Source organism: Dasypus novemcinctus, chromosome 28 (assembly GCF_030445035.2).
Source record: "Dasypus novemcinctus isolate mDasNov1 chromosome 28, mDasNov1.1.hap2, whole genome shotgun sequence".
Classification (NCBI taxonomy): domain Eukaryota; kingdom Metazoa; phylum Chordata; class Mammalia; order Cingulata; family Dasypodidae; genus Dasypus; species Dasypus novemcinctus.
The window spans coordinates 12,197,669-12,213,527 of NC_080700.1; the positions used below are offsets into that span (position 1 = coordinate 12,197,669).

General features: G+C 38.0%; 2 pseudogenes; both read right to left on the bottom strand.

Moving 5' to 3' along the window:
- Nucleotides 1–2,484: 2,484 nt before the first annotated feature.
- Nucleotides 2,485–3,065, bottom strand: LOC139436123 (G2/M phase-specific E3 ubiquitin-protein ligase pseudogene; annotated as a pseudogene).
- Nucleotide 3,066: 1 nt separating this feature from the next.
- Nucleotides 3,067–14,346, bottom strand: LOC101446649 (G2/M phase-specific E3 ubiquitin-protein ligase-like; annotated as a pseudogene).
- Nucleotides 14,347–15,859: the final 1,513 nt, after the last annotated feature.

Genomic DNA, 15,859 nt, shown 5'->3' on the forward strand with positions numbered 1-15,859 from the left:
ATTAAGTACATTCACAATGTTGGACTTTTCCCCCTTAATAGTGACATAACTTGAGATAGCCAGTCTTCTTGCAGGCCGTTGTTGGTAGGAGAAGGAAAGGGAGGAGAGCTTTTTTTCTCATGTAACTTGCATTGAAATGTCTAGCCCTGTAGGGGTCACAGGGTTATAAATGAGTGTCTTGTCATATTCCCCATCTTGGAGGTGGGTCCTGGTCTTTGTCTCTGTTCTCTGACATTCTCCTGAGTCCATAAAATCTAAGCTTAAGTTCCCTAGGTTCAGTAAATGCCTTAAATGCAAATGTGAGCTTCTACTTCTTTCTGTAGGTTCCTGCCTTTCTGTGGATTTTGGCCCAAATATGCCCTACATAATATATTGAAGAAGATATTTTTGTATTTCATCTGGAAATTTCAGGCCAAATTAATTTTTATTCTGTGATTCTATTTATCTTTATCCTATTGGATTGGATAAGTTTTCCTTATCTTTTTTATTTTATTTTTGCATCCCTGGCTTGGAAGTTATACTTTCTACAATTTTTGAAAATTCTAAAATTAAAAAATTGGTAACATACATATTTGACATGAAATCTAAAGCAATTTATATCCTTTTCTCTTAAGAATACAAAGATTAAAATGCTTTTATATGTTATTTGAATTCTGGCATTTTAATTTTACTCCCCCCCCATCCAAGAAGAAATCATTTCTATTATTATCTTATATACTCAATGCTTCTTTAGATGAAGCACTCTATCCAGTACAGTCCTTTCTCACCATTCCTTCTTGCAATACATCTCTTCCTTCTGAATTTAACTTCTTTTACCATGAAGTATATCCTTACTTAGAGGAAATCTTCTCTCTTTTCCTCTTGATTTAAAAATGTTTTTATTTTTTCCTTATTCCAGAATAAAAGTTAAGCTGGATAGTAATTATAAATAATTTTTTTTAGCACATTAATTTTATTCCCATATATTCTGGACTCCATTGTTACTACTAAAATACTACTAAAGGTAAAATTGTCTTTCTTAAGAGAATTAGTCTGTTTCTTTCTCTTTGACTATTTTTACAACCTGTAATCTTCAATATCAGGTTTTTCTGTTCTCTAGAGTCTTTGCTTCAGATGCTTTAATTAATATGTTAGACCTTCTCCTTCTATCTTCAAGGTCTGTTAACTTTTCTTCCTTGTCTTCTATTTAACTGTGCTGATTCCTGGATAATTTCTTCACATACATATTCAAATTGACTAAATCCGTCTTCTGATTATTTATTTATCCAGAAATCTAACTTCATTCTTTATAAAATTTCCCAGGTCTTTTCTGATTATGCCTTTTTTATTATAACTTATGCCTTCAATTTCTTTTTTCTATTAATATAATTATTCATATTTAAATCTATCTGACAGGTTTTTTAAAAGAGTTTAGAAAGGAAATACAAATATTTTATTAATGAATTTGTGGAAGGACATACACAAACACAGTAGTTATCTCTGTATGGTGAAGTTAGAGTGGATTTTTCATTTTGTTTATTGGCTATTGTTGTTTTTTCATTATTTCTACACTGCTTATGTAATAACAGATACCTTTCAAAGCCAGAGAAAATAACTAGTGCTATGGTGCCAGGTTACCTATCATACAACCATCCTGATAATAAATAAATGTCAAATAGCCAAACCTACCATATGACAATCTACTAAGATCATTCAGATACCTAAACTGCTTGGGGATCAGGCATAGCTATGGTTTAATACCACATGTGGGATACCAAAAAATGTCAAGACTTTAAAAGAAGACACACTTTCTTAGATATTTTCAAATACATTTTATATCCACTTCTAAAGTGCTTTCAAGCCAATGGAATGTCTGTAGCTTTCAGAATATTGTGCAATTTTGCTTTTCATATAATAATACTTCCCATTATGTATAATCTAACTGCAGTATGGTTCTGTTTTAATATAAATCAATAATTTTCAAGCATTTTTAACAACCTACTTAGTGCCATTATAGAAAAGCATACATAAACATACAGCCCAGAGTATATACCTCTGATTTATATAAGAGGAATTACCCATTTCGCTTTTCTACAAAATACCTTAGGTTAAAGAAAATAAGAAATAATTTGAAAATTGCATAAAAAGGGAAAAATCACTGTGGTTTCTTCCAGCTCATAATTTGCAAAAATAGTAAAATATTTTTCCTTATATATTATACTACTATGCTTCAAGAAAGTCTGTACAGTCATTCTATAAGTATTTATATTGAGATTTATGAAGATGTATATTAAGACAATGAAAAAAATCACCAATTTTGATTAGTACAACTCAACAAAAAATTTTTTTAGCTGAAATGGCCAAAGCATTACTTCATGTTCATATAAATTTTATTGGGCCAAGAAGTTGACAAGTTTGTTCAAAAGTGATGATGGACAGATTTCTGAAACAAAAGAAAGGCTCAATAGTAATTTTAAAAGAAACATCATTGTTCAAAGAAACATTTTAATGCCCCAAATAGTGAGAACTATCTTCCTTTTCTAGTCTTAAAAGTGTTTTTTTATGGCAAAGTCCATATTTTCTTGAAATTATTTATATGCATTAGTTATTGGAAGAGATACTACACTTGTTTTTAATAGGAAAATCCATATGCAGGCACTCATTTGAAGGAGTGGATTTAAATTCAGTAGATGGAATGGAACTGCAACCAGTTGCAAAAGTAAGAGTACCTTCCATTGTTGTTGCAGATTTATCATTTTCAATAGCTTGTAAGTAACTGTTCCAAAATCCCAAAGTTTTACATAGACTGTAGACTGTAAAAAGATCACTAAGAATTTTCACAGAAAGATGATAAGTTTTATGACAGAGGATGCTGCAAAATGCTTCTGGAGAAGTCAGAATTTTCTCTACCAAGCGAAGAGTTTTCAGACCCTCCTTAAAACTTTCGAAGGGTGTTTGGGCTCTCTTAATTACATGGTAGAAAAGTATGTCTTTTACCAACATGTATTTATCACTTAATCTCTAAGACATCCAATAAGCTGTAGGTAGTTAGAGCATGCATTTGTTGCTGTGTTTATGTCAGCCATATTAGCTGTAGTATTTATCTTGAGCATTAAGAGGCAAGTTATTTGACAAGGACCCTTCAAACAATGATGCACTTTCAATATGCTGCATTAAAAGATTCAGAATTTCTTGTTTTGATCCAGGATGCTCTTGACCAAATTTATCATTTTCATTAACATATGCTATTTCAATTGAGTATGAAGGATTAAAGCTTTGATTTCTGAATCTATCAAAGGCACTATTCCAGATATTGGCTTTGTTTTTTTTTTTTTTGTTTTGTTTTATTTTTTAATTTTTTAATTCATTTTTTAAAAATATTACATTAAAAAAATATGAGGTCCCATTCAACCACACCGCCCCCACCCCACCACTCCCCCCACAGCAACACTCTCTCCCTTCATCATGAAATATCCATTGCATTTGGTAAGTTTATCTCTGGGCATCGCTGCACCTCATAGTCAATGGTCCACATCATAGCCCATACTCTCCCACATTCCATCCAGTGGGCCCTGGGGGGATCTACAATGTACTGTAATTGTCCCTGAAGCACCACCCAGGACAACTCCAAGTTCCAAAAACGCCTCCACATCTCATCTCTTCCTCCCATTCCCTGCACCCAGCAGCCACCATGGCCACTTTCCCCACACCAATGCCACATTTTCTCTGTGGACCTTGGATTGGTTGTGTTCATTGCACTTCTATGTCAAGAGGAGCCTTAGATTCCACATGGATACTGGATGCAATCCTCCTGATTTCAGTTGTAGGCACTCTAGGTTCCATGGTGTGGTGGTTGACCTTCTTCAACTCCGTGTTAGCTGAGTGGGGTAAGTCCAATAAATCAGAGTGTAGGATCTGAAGTCTGTTGAGGCTCAGGGCCTGGCTATCATATTGTCAGTCCAGAGATTCAAATCCCCTAGATATATCTTGAACCCCAGCACCAACTACAATTCCAGTAAAGTAGCATGAAAGTCTTGTGAAAAGACATCTCATCTGTGTCCAGCTCCATCACTCAGAAACACCAGCTCCAAAGAAGGGCTTACTGACATGGCAGTGAACCCCATCTGCCATGACCATAGAATCTGTGGGTCTCTTTTCCCCTCAAAAGAACCAATACCTGGGTTTGTATCTACTTTATCTGTCTCTGAGACTCTGCTCAGGTGTGCATAAGCGCAATCCTTTTGACAACCTCCAGACTCTTTTTTAGCAACTCATAGCCATGTAAACTCATTTCTCCTTTCCATTTCCCCCTTACATTAGGTCAAACAGCATTTTAAACTCCTGTTATTATATGTACACAGGGATATTCTGCTGGTCCACATTGAACCTTTAATTCAAGGTCATTTTCTAGTTGCATCATCAGCTGGTACTTGGTAGTGATCCCTCAGTGCCAGGGAGGCTCATCCCTGGGTGTCATGTCCCACGCTGGGGGGAAGGCATTGCATTTACATGCTGAGTTTGGCTTCGAGACTGGCCACATTTGAGTAACATGAAGGCTGTCAGGAGGAAACTCCCAGGCACAGTGCTACTCTAGGCCTTGTTCTTATATCAGGCGTATAGGCTCACAAGCATAGTCATTAGTATCAGGAACCCACTGTTGGACCCTCATTCCTTCCTCGTTCTTACCATTGCACCTGGGGGACTGCTGCTGCTCCCCTAGGGACCAGGACAGAGCCACCCCGGCCAGGAACTCAGTACCCCCCCAGGTGTTGTTTTTAATTGTTTCCACTATGAGTATATCCAAACATTACCATGCACCTGGACATAAACCATATATAGCCTGTCAATTACATCCCATACCAGTATTCCTCCACCACCATTGTTGAACCACTCTGTGATCCAAAACTTCCTGTAAAGTGAATCCCGGTATAATGTCAGGTTCCCTTACTAGTAAAATGGAATATAGCGATGAGTTTAAAGGTTAGATCTAGAGTACATATGGATTTGGAAAAATTTCTACATCCTATCTTTTTCTTTTCTTTTTTGCTAAGAGCTTCTCTTCACAAGAGTCTTAGATCACAGTAATTCATATATGCAATATACAGTACTCCCACACATCCACCATAAAACCTTTTCCCTTCCAGAGTGATAATCTTTTAACTTATTCATATCATATTTACTGAAACTGATGTACAGACCCCGAAACAATAGCTTTCAAACAAGGTGACATTTGTGCTTACAATGTGGTCCATACTTTAGGATATACAGTTTTCTAAATTTTTTAGTTGCCCTATGTTTTCATTATGGTTTACATTATTAGTCTGTCATCACCTATATGTTTTTGGTGTATTATTACATGCTTTATATTCCTCCTCGTGTACTCTCGTGAAACTCCTCTCTTGCCCCCACATTTACCTTGGTTCCATCCATTCAACATCCATTTTCCCCTCCCCTTGGGGCCCACAGCAACAGCCAATCTCCATTTCCTGAGGAGCCACGTCCAGAGATACTTGCAACAGTGTTCAGGGCATGACTTGCTCAACTGCCCTAATGCCCTGGGAGCCACCCTTTCTCTCAAGAGATACAGTTCTCTCTATTTAATGGCAGTAGTCCTCCCCAGGATGTGGGTCCATCCCAACTTTCACTTCTTGGGTCTCTACCCAATGGTAGAACCCACTCTGGAAAAATGAGCATTCAGATATTCCTCAGGAGTCCATTCCACATCAGACCATCCCCTCCAAGCATCCTAAACAGGTAACCCTCCTAATTATATTTTGATACGATTTTCTCAGCATTTTACTCTCAAACAACACCTGACGCTCTCCTATGTTCGTATGTTGCCCCTCCCTCCCCCCAATTTTGTGGGCAATATTACCTATCCGCCCATCCCCAGCCCCCCTCAAACCTGCAAAGCCCCACCCAAAGGCAACCCCTTTCCCCCATTTTATCTCTTATTTGTGCTCATACTTACCGCCAGCTCATCATAGATTCCACCCCTGCAGACGGTTGCTCACATCCTTTCTCCACCCCCCGATTTCCTGTAAGCCTATTTTCCAGCCTCTAGCTCTCGGAGGCAGCTTGCTTATTTCATATCATTGAGGTCATGTAGTATTTCTCCTTCAATGCCTGGGTTGCTTCACTCAACATAAGGTTCTCGAGATTCATCCATGTTATCACGTGTGTTTGTAGTGTATTGGCTCTTACAGCCGAGTAGTATTCCATTGTATGTATATACCACATTTTATTGATCCACTCATCTGTTGATGGGCATTTTGGGTTGATTCCAACTTTTGGCAATAGGGAACAATGCTGCTATGAACATTGGTGCGCATATATCTGTTTGTGTCCTTGTTTTCGGTTCTGCTGGGTATATACCCAGCAGTGATATTGCTGGGTCATATGGCAAATCTATGGTTAGTTTTTTGAGAAACCGCCAAACTGTCCTCCAGAATGGTTGGATCCTTCTGCATTCCCACCAGCAGTGGATGAGTGTTCCCCTTTCTTCACATCCTCTCCAGCATTTCTATTCTTCTGTTTTTTTCATAGCTGCCAATCTTATGGGAGTAAGATGGTATTTCATTGTAGTTTTGATTTGCATTTCCCTGATAGCTAGAGATTTGGAGCATTTTTTCATGTGCTTTTTAGACATTTGTATTTCTTCTTTGAAGAAGTGTCTGTTTAAATATTTTTCCCATTTTTTAAATGGGTTATCCTTTTATTTTCAAGATATATGAGTTTTTTATATATGCAAGTTATAAGTCTCTTATCAGATATATGGTTGCCAAATATTTTCTCCCATTGTGTGGGTTCCCTTTTTACTTTCTTGAGAAACTCCTTTATGTGCAGAGGGCTTTAATTTTGAGGAAGTCCCATTTATCTATTAGTTCTTTTGCTGCTCGTGCTTTTGGTGTGATATTCATGAAGACATTTCCTATTACAAGGTCCTGTAGATGTTTCCCTACACTGCTTTCCAAGGTCTTTATGGTCTTGGCTCTTATATTTAGGTCTTTGATCCATCCTGAGTTGATCTTTCTGTAAGGTGTGTGATGGTAATCCTCTTTCATTCTTCTACTTTTGAATATCCAGTTCTCCAGGCACCATTTGTTGAATAGGCCACTCTCTCCAAGTTGAGAGGGTTTGGTGGCTTTATCAAATAATTATATGTCTATATATATGAGGTTCTATATCAGAACTTTCAATTCGATTCCATTAGTCTGTTTGTCTCTCCTCATGCCAATACCATGCTCTTTTCACTACTGTAGCTTTGTAGTATATTTTGAAGTCAGGTAGTGTGATTCCTCCAATTTTGATTTTCTTTTTCAATATGTCTTTGGCTATTCGGGGCCTCTTTCCTTTCCAAATAAATTTCATAGTTAGTTTTTCTAGTTCCTAAAAGAAGACAATAAAAGTTGATTTTTATTGGGATTGCATTGAATGTGTAGATCAGTTTTGGGAGGATAGACATCTTAATAATATTTAGTCTTTCTATCCATGAACAAGGAATATTCTTCCATTTATTTAGGTCTTCTTTGATTTCCTTGAACAGTCTTTTATAGGTCTCAGTGTATAAGTTTTTTATATCTTTAGTTAAATTTATTCCTAAATATTTGATTTTTTTACTTACTATTGTAAATGGCATTTGTTTCTTGATTTCCTCCTCATCTTGCTCATTGTTGGTGTACAAAAATGCTACTGATTTTTGTGCATTGATCTTATCACCTGCAACTTTACTAAATTCATTTATGAGTTCTAGAAGCTTTGTTGTAGATCTCTCAGGGTTTTCTATGTATAGGATCATGTCATCTGCAAATAATGAAATTTTGAATTCTTCCTTTCCAATTTGAATGCCTTTTATAGCTGGTTCTTGCCTCAGTGCTCGAGCAAGTACTTCTAAGACAATGTTAATAGAATGGGAGACAGTGGGCATCCTTGTCTTGTTCCTGACTTTAGAGGCAAGGATTTTAGGATTTCTCCATTGTAAACAATGTTGGCTGTAGGTTTTTCATATATACATTTTATCATGTTCAAAAAATTTCCTTGTATTCCAAACTTTTGGAGTGTTTTTATCAAGAAAGTGTGCTGTATTTTGTCAAATGCTTTTTTGCATCTATAGATATAATCATGTGATTTTTTTCCTTCAATCTGTTTATATGGTGTATTACATTGATTGATTTTCTTATGTTGAACCATCCTTGCATACCTGGAATGAATTCCACTTGGTCGTGGTGTATAATTCTTTTAATGTGTTGTAGAATACGATTAGCAAGTATTTTGTTAAGTATTTTTGTGTCTAGGTTCATTAGAGAAATTGGTCTGTAATTTTCCTTTCTTGTGGTGTCTTTGTTTGGCTTTGGTACTAGGGTAATGTTGGCATCATAGAAGGAGTTCGGCAATGTTCCTTCTGTTTCAATTTTTTTGGAAGAGTTTCAGCAGGATTGGTGTTAGTTCTTTTTGGAATATTTTGTAGAATTCACCTCTGAAGCCGTCTGGCCCTGGGCTCTTCTTAGTTGGGAGGTTTTTTTTTTGTTTTTTTTTAAAGATTTATTTATTTTATTTAATTTCCCCCCCTCCCCTGGTTGTCTGTTCTTGGTGTCTGTTTGCTGCGTCTTGTTTCTTTGTCCGCTTCTGTTGTCGTCAGCGGCACAGGAAGTGTGGGTGGTGCCTTTCCTGGGCAGGCTGCACTTTCTTTACACACTGGGCAGCTCCTTACTGGCGCACTCCTTGCACATGGGGCTCCCCCACACGGGGGACACCCTTGCGTGGCACGGCACTCCTTGCGTGCATCAGCACTGTGCATGGCCAGCTCCACACGGGTCAAGGAGGCCCAGGGTTTGAACCGCGGACCTCCCATATGGTAGACGGATGCCCTAACCACTGGGCCAAAGTCCGTTTCCCTAGTTGGGAGTTTTTTAATGATGGATTCTATCTCTTTACTTGTGATTGGTTTCTTGAGATAATCAATTTCTTCTTTCATCAATATGGGCTGCTTATGTGTTTCTAGGAATTTGTCCATTTCCTCTGAATTGTCATTTTTGTTGGAATATAGTTTTTCAAAGTATCCTCTTATGATAGTCTTTATTTCTGTGGTGTCAGGGGTGATATCACCTTTCTCATTTCTTATTTTGTGTACTTGCATCTTCTCTTTTTTTTTCCTTGGTAGTCTCGCTAAAGGTTCGTCAATTTTCTTGATCTTCTCAAAAAAACAGCTCTTGGTCTTGTTTATCTTTTCAAGTGTTTTCTTATTTTCTATTTCATTTAGTTCTGCTCTTATCTTTGTTATTTCCTTCCTTCTTCTTCCTTCTGGATAACTTTGTTGTTTTTTTTCCTAATTCCTCCAAATGTGCAGTTAGATCTTCAATTTTTGCTCTTTATTCTTTTTTGATGTATGAATTTATGGCTATAAATTTCCCTCTCAGTACTGCTTTTGCTGCATCCCATAAATTTTGGTATGTTGTGTTATCGTTATCATTTGTTTCAAGGTAGTCATTGATTTCTTTTGAGATTTCCTCTTTGACCCACTGTTTTTCTAAGAGTGTGCTATTTAATTTCCAAATCATGGTGTGAAATCTGGGCCTCTGACCCTTGAAAATTTCCAGCTTCACTCCACTGTAGTCAGAGATATTATTTTGTATGATTTTGATCTTTCTGAATTCATTAAGCCTTTCTTTGTGGCTTAGCATATGGTCTATCTTGGAGAATGATCCATGTGTGCTTCAGAAAAATGTATATCCTGCTGTGTTTGGGTGTAATGATCTATATGTGTCTATTAGATCCAGCTCCTCTAATATACTGTTCAAATGTTTTGTTTCTTTAATGATTCTCTTTTCAGATGTTCTGTCCAGAGTTGATAGTGGTGTATTAAAATCCCCCACTATAATTGTAGATGCATCTATTCTTTCACTTAGTTTTTCCAGCATTTGCCTCATGTATTTAGAGGCGCTCTTGTTAGGAGCATAAATATTTATGATTGTTCGATCTTCTTGACAGATTGTCCCTTTCACTAAAATGTAGTATCCTTCTTTGTCTCTCACAATTGTTTCACATTTAAAGTCTATTTTGTCTGATATTAATATAGCTACTCCTGCCTTTTTTTGGTTATTGTTTGCTTGTATGATTGTTTTCCAGCCATTCACTTTCAACCTCCATGAGTCTCTGGGTCTAAGATGTGACTCTTGTAGACAGCATATAGATGGGTCATGTTTCCTTATCCAATGTCCCAGTCTGAATCTTCTGATTGGTGAGTTTAATCCTTTGACATTTAGTATGATTACTTTCAAGGAATTATGTGTGTTAGCCATAATTTGATTGGACTTGTGTTTGTCATATTTTGATTGCTTTTTTTTCCCCTTCTCTTTTTGTCATTTTTGTTGCTCTTACACTCTCCTCCAACTCTGCCTGTCCTGTTTTTTCCTTTCTTTCTGCAGAACTCCCTTTAGAATTTCTTGAAGGGGTGGTTTCTTGTTGGCATACTCTTTCAGTTTCTGTTTTATCTCTGAATATTTTGAAATCTCCATCATTTTTGAATGCTAGTTTAGCTGGATAGAGTATTCTTGGTTGGAAATTTTTTTCCCTTAGTACCTTGACTATATCATACCACTGCCTTCTTGCCTCCATGGTTTCAGATGAGAAATCAGCACTTAATCTTATGGAGCTTCCCTTGTATGTGATGGTTTTCTTTTCTCTTGCTGCTTTTAAAATTTTCTCTTTGTCTTTAGTTTTGGATAATTTGACAAGTATATGTCTTGGGGTGGGCCTGTTGGGGTTTATGACAATTGGAGTGTGCTGTGCTTCTTGGATATGTACATCTGTCTCTTTCAGTAGATTTGGGAAGTTTTCAGCCATTATTTCCTGCAATACACCTTCTGACCCCTTTCCCTTCTCTTCTCCCTCTGGAATGCCTATAATACGTATGTTTGAGCATTTTGCATTGTCATTCAGGTCCCTAAGTCCTAGCTGGATTTTTTCTATCTTTTTATCGACCACTTCTACTATCTGATTTCCGATGCACTGTCTTCCACATCACTAATTCTCTGCTCTGCCTCTTCTAGTCTGCTGATATTTGCTGCAAGTTTATTTTTGATTTCTTGAACTGTGGTGTTCATTTCCATCATATCTGTTATCTTTTTGCGTATGTCTGCAATTTCCCCTCCAAGTGTTGTCTTCATGTTATTAACCTCTTCCTTTACTTCATCAAATGTGTCGGTGATAAATGTTCTGAGATTTTTCATTGCTTGTGCGAAGTTCTGCTCCCCTTCCTGATTTTTAGTTTGTTCATTGGATTCAGCCATGTTTTCCTGATTACTGGTTTGGTTTGTAGATTTTTGTTGCTGTCTGGTCATCATTTTATCTTGACGGGTTTAATCAGTTTCTTAGCTTCTTTGTCTAGTCTTGGGGATTAATTAGCTGTTGTTTTTGCATAAGTGTTATATCTTCTCTTTGTCACTTTTTTCTTTTTATTCTAATTTCTTATTGCTGGTTGAGTTCACTTTAAAGGAAACTATTATGGCCAGGGAAAGGCAATTGTGTAAGCAAGGAAAAAGTGTAAAGTAGCATTGGTGATAAATGTTAACAGAGCAACAATATGAGATCTGGGAGGATGGATATTAGATTCATGTAAGTTGTGTAGAGTTATAGCAGTAGGTAGAGTACCTATAATGAGGTAGTCGACTGAATATGGGAGGAATATGGTATGAATTAAAAAGCTAGTATTTTCATGAGAGAGGGAAAGAGAAAAGACAGGTAGTAATTTCAAGAGTGGATAACAGACAGAAAAAAAAACAAAGGTATTAGAAATTAAGAGTTAAACACTTTGTGGATCAAAGAAAGGGAGGCGGAATATAGGAGAGACAGTAGATGATGGAGGATATCAAGATGTAGGGGAAAGAGGGGTAGTGTAGGTAGCCAAAATCAATTCACACAGAAATGAGGCAGTGGAGGATGAGAAAACCCAGCAAATGTGAGGTGTTCCCTGCAGCACCTATTGTATAATTAAGATAAAATAAAAGAAGAAGAAAATGAGGGACAAGTGAGAGAGAAAAAAACAGAAAGAAAAAGAATAAAGGAAGAAAGAAAAAAGGGGTGCGTAAAGGGCGAGGAACAGGTAGGGGAAAGAAAAAAAAGATATACACCAACCACAACAACAACACCAACAAAAAAAAAAAAACCGTAAATAACTGAAAAAAACTTTTGGGGATACACTGGGAGAAAAGAATGCAATGTTAGCAATCAGGACATTAAAAAAATAAAAAGAAGATAAAATGAAAATAAAAACAAAACAAAATGAAACAAAAAAGAAAAACGCAAACATTGAGGGCTAGGGCATTCAAGGACCTCAGATGGATCTCACGGCGTGATGGATTCAGGGATGGAAAGTCTGAGATATTGAAGACTCAAGAGCTGTGAGTATCTGGGGTGTGGGCCACCAGGCTTTAGGGGACTCAGACCTGGCAACCTCAAATCTGGTCAATAGGGAACCTGGGAGCACCAGAGTGTAACATAGCCTTCAGGGATCCCTGCAGCTGGGTGCCAGCCCTATGGGGGAAGTCAGATCCGCAAACTCTATCTTATGTCTGAATCTCGCAATTCACTCACTCACTGGTTTCTATTCTGTGGATGTATCATCAATTCAGCTTCAGGACAGCTCCCGCCCTTTAAGCCCCCGGAACGGCCACCTGAGGGCACCTCTACACTGCAGCCAATTTAATGACACAGATCAGAAGCCAGGCCCAGGGGTGGGGCTCCAGCCGGAAACGCTGACAACAGAGTCCAAAACCGGAATTCCCAAGCTTCGCAAAATTTTCCCCAGTCAGCTTCCAGACGTGACCCCCCATGCACACCCTGTAACAGCCTCCCAAATATGTTCCTTTATTGCCAGCAATCTGTGTCCACTGCAGATCGGCAGCCAGGCTTGTGGGGGTGGGACTCCAGGCAGAAGCGCTATTACTTGTGTCCGTGATCAAAAATTCCCTGCTTTGCAACAAAACCCCTGTTTGTCTCCCCAAATTGGTCTGCAAAGGTGTCCCGTCCTGTCAACCCCCTAACAGCCCACCCAGGACTCGCGAATTCCCCAGTACTGCAGAGCCTCCAAAAAGCGTGTCCGCAGTGCTGGTTCTGTGGCTCCACCTCCCCCCCCCAGGAGGGAGCATCCCACATGCATCTCTCACCTCCGTGCAATAGAGTTTCAATTATATCTTATAGACTAATCCTCTCCTTTACCTTCCCAACAAATCGATGTCCAGACACGTCTTGCCCTGCAAAAATCCTGAAACAGCCTGGTCCCAGAGAACCTCCAATGCTTCCCAGCCACTTCTTTGCAGGAGACACCGTCCAGTAAGCTCACTCAGCCACCATCTTGCCCCGCTAGGCTTTGTTGATATATAATCTTTTAGTTTTTCTTTTAATTTGGATCCTAACTCTATTAATACAGTTTAAATATCTCTTCTAAATTTGCTGCCTTGCCTTCTTCTAACATGTTGATTCCTTGCTCCTGTCCAGACCAGTGTGACTTCCAGGGGTGTTCTCATTAGATCTGGGCTCCAGGTGACAGAGTAATTTTGGTGATGACTCTTCTAACAAACAATCATTCATGTCCATGTTATTTGATATTGGCTAAGTGTTTTTTGGCTTCTTTTGAAATCCCTTGGACTGTAGATGATACCTTCCACATTCCAAACACGCCCAATTTTGTTCCCATGTTTGTGGTGAGCAACAGTCTAAATGGGTTCCACTAGAACCACAGCATTGACAGTGTTTTATTTCTCATTTGCTGTCAGGTGCATTCTATTCTTGCCCTTTACAGCGACATCCTTGGACATCACAATGCTCATGATGCTGCAAAAGCTCTCAATAAGCATTTTCTGCTAGTTCCCAAGACACATCTTTTTTAGGAATATGAATTCCCATTCTCAACATCTCTTTCTGAAATGCAGCACTATTATTGCATACGTGCATCTGAAGAAAAACACTCCTGCATTTATTGCATGAAGCTGTAAACAGTTTCTGTGAAACCAAGCATTTTTACAACAAGGACTTTGTAATATACTATATGTTGGACCAGGCTCAATAAATTCCAAGTGGTACATGGTAAGGACTCTTTATAAATATTAGATGTAATTATTTGAACAGGTTGATGGTTCCAACAAAATGACCCAAAATTGCCAGTAATCTGGAAAATACATTCTCTCTGAAGGCCACATGGAAAATGATAACTTCTTTTATATTGGGGTGCAACATATCCAATTAAAGCACCAGATTTCTTGCCAAGACAGGCTTTCAGTTTAGAAGCTCTATTCACTTAATTCCTGATGTCTTCTATAGAAAACCATAAACTCCTTCTTCTTTACCTCTCTGCCAAATTCCACTTGACATCAACGAGGTTCTGTGTGTCAGCAGATTTATTTTCAGTATTTTACAAGGCGGTCTTGGCAGAAGTTGCAGGACTGATGGTAGCACTTTTCCATTCTTGCGCCGCGTCACACACCAACCGGGATCAGCCCCATCCAATGGTCAGAAAGATTCAAATGCCCCTGACAGTTTTATTGAAAATGTTTTGTTTTTGTCAGGTTGGCTGACCATATGGGCTCCTCTGCAAGAAGCAACCTCTCAGGTATGTTATATCCTTCAGTGTTCAATAACTTTGTGTTTTGCAGGATTATCATTAGAAGACCTTTATCCTTTAAAGGAGGTTTGCATCTGTGTCTCCCAAATGTCTTTAATGATTATCATTGGCCCTTTTATGTTCATTTTACAGATTGGCAGTACCCAGAGCGAGCAAATTTGAAACATAGGCCTGTAACTTCTCAGGGACGACTATTTTCCCAATCAGAATTCAACCTTAGAAAGTTACCATTCCCTCTCATTAACTTGTACAGGGTATTGGATGATTGCTCATTTAGAAGCTTTTCATTGATTTATTAATCACAAAAATATACTGCCTTCATATGTGAAACTGAATGTTAACAACCTCTCCTCTTCTGTATTTGAATGATTTTAAACTCTAAGCCCTTTGATTTCGAGACTAGTAACTCTCCATACAGCTTCTACAGATTGAGTTCGTTCACTAGATCATCTGGTTTCCAGTATTCTTGTGGCTTTTATTCCTTGAGGGAGACACATGCATTCATATAGCTATGTTTGTTTTGTTTTGTTTTGTTTTTTGTTTGTTTTTGTTTTTTTGCTTTTTTTTCCTTTATTTTTAAAGAAGTTTTATATTATATGAAAGTTACATTAAAAATACAGGGGATTCCCATATACCCCATCCCTCCCCCATTAACAAACATCTTTCATTAGTGTTACAATTAATGAACAAATATTGAAGTGTTGCTGCTAGCCATGTTCTATAGTTTACGTTATGGTTTACACACTACACATACAATTTATAGATTTTGACAAAATGTATAATGGCCTGTATCTGTCACTGCAATACCAGGCAGAATAAGTCCAATGCCACTCAAATGCCACATTTTATATCTGTTCCTTCTTCCTCACCTCAGAACCTCTGGTGACCACTGCCTTTATATATATAAGAACTTATATATTTACAAGTTCTTCCATTACAAGAATAATAAAAAGTCTACTTTGGTCCACAGTTGCATTCCCCCCCTTATGTTTGTTCATTCCTCAATCCTGAGGACTTGGGGATAATGATGCCCACTCTGTTTCTGATTGAGAGGGGGCTTAGATCCCATGGGCAGATGGATGGAACTGTCTTACTTGTGGATGTAGATACTCTGGGTTTTGGGATGGGAGCTGTCCATCATCAACTCCTTGTTAGTAGTCCTCGGTGAGTCTGATCAACTGGGTAATAGGTATTTAGCTGCAACTCTGCTGAGATTTGAGCATATGAACAGACGAAAAATTTAAGCCTCTGGGACATATATTT